Genomic DNA, 2013 nt, shown 5'->3' on the forward strand with positions numbered 1-2013 from the left:
AATTTTCCCAACTATATTTATATATCTTCTCAAGATTTATGCCGTACATGGTGGCACACATCTACAGTCCCAGCTACTGTTTGGGCTGAGGCTAGAAGATCACTTCACTCAAGGAGTTGTGGGCTGTAGCTCGCTATGCCAATCAGGTGTCCGCTTGGAATTCGACATCAATATAGTGACTTCCCAGGAATGGAGGGGGGTGTGGGGGAACCACTGGGTTGCTAAAAGATGGGTGAACTGACTCTGGTCTGAAACGGAGCAGTTGAAACTGCATTGCTGATCAGTAGAGGAATCTCCCCTGTGAAAAGCCACTGCACTCTAGCCTGGACAAGATAGGGGGAGATGCTATCTTAAAAAAAAAATAAAAAAAAAAAAGAAGTCACTGTATTAAACAATTATACCCTCTCCAACTCTCAGGGAGCTGATAAAATCAATGTTGGCTTACCTTTTTATAGCTTCAAAATAAATGGATTAAAATTAGAAATTTAGGGATTTGGCACCTGAATTTTGTCTAGATTCTGTAAAGTGATTGATCTTTTAGTGTGCTATTATTTCTTTACAAATGTATCAATGATTTATTTTTTATTTTTGATAGTTTTTTATATCCAATTAAGTTATATTTTGATAGCATAGGATTTTATGATTTCAAGAAAAGTTTTATGGGTTGTCATACTTTGTTCCCCAAATAACTCTTATTCTTGCTCTAATATGTGATTCATTTAGAATTATTTTTCAGAATTGCTTTATTTTGAAGTATATTTCATCTTCACTCTTAAGAAAACAAAGATTTAAATTACTTGTCTAAATAAACACTTTAAATAAGGGTGTTATTGGGTTTTTTGTACACCATTATGCAGCTTATAACTCTTACTAACCCCATGTGTTAAAATAGAACTGCCCAGAGAATTTTCTACAGTCTTTATGGAGGCTGAATGCAAGTTCTGGGTTCCCAAACTTATTTGTCTTATTTTTGTCTTTTCACAAAAGTAGAATATGGCTCAATGCCCTCCCAACCCCCTTCCCCAATTAAAACAATCTGTACTATAGCCCATAATCCAAGATAAAGTGTAGGTATGTGCTCTCACAGCCCCACTAGCTCATTCAAGCACGCCCCCAGGGGGCAGCATTGTCCACCTTGGGAAACACTGCTCTAATGGCTGCGGCTGCCTAACTTTTCACTTAACAGCCAATGCTTAAAAATTATGCTACAGGGTTCATCAATAATAAATAGACCCATGATAATAACGTATATATCTGTAGCTCTTTTCTTTCATGATGCGCTATTTTGAAAATATCATTATATCATGTGTGTGTTTTGAAGAACCTTATTAACAAGTGTTCATTTTTCATGCTATCCTTTTATCACATTCTCACAATCATCTAGAAATAAGGAAATTGTTATTTTCCCTTTTATATAACCTTTTTACTCTCTACTCTTATTGATATTCTTCAACTGTTTTGAAATTTTGACCCCAAAACACAAAAACAAAGAGATCATTAGTCTTTAATTTACTTTTCCAGATAAAAAGAAAACAAATTTGTTAAGATGGGCACTCTATTGAGTACAATATTCTAAGTTTTACAATAACACAAACAGCCACCCAATTTAAAAATATGGCATTTTTTCAATGAAGTTAAGCTCCAAAAGTATTTTAATTATTCTATTAAAGTTACCCAGCATAGGGAATAGTTTCTCTTTTGTTTTTTACTACTACTATATTTGTAATAATAATTTATTAAAATGCCTGTAAATAAATAGCATCTTACATTGTGTTGCTTCTATTTAAATTAGCACAATTTAATAAATCACACTGTCTGTTAGTAAGGTCTTTAGCTTTTATATAGACAAGGATAAATAAGACTCATTTTCCATTGTGAAACTAAATAAACATTTTTGTTTTTAAATTGTTTTATTGACATATAATTAACAAAATCTAAATATGAGGTTTATATATATCAAAAAGAGTTATGCATTCATTTACAGATTCAATTTTGGCACATTGGCTTCATTCA

The sequence above is a fragment of the Echinops telfairi genome, unplaced genomic scaffold (assembly GCF_000313985.2).
Source record: "Echinops telfairi isolate 266 unplaced genomic scaffold, ASM31398v2 ScPeMD7_2;HRSCAF=8, whole genome shotgun sequence".
Classification (NCBI taxonomy): domain Eukaryota; kingdom Metazoa; phylum Chordata; class Mammalia; order Afrosoricida; family Tenrecidae; genus Echinops; species Echinops telfairi.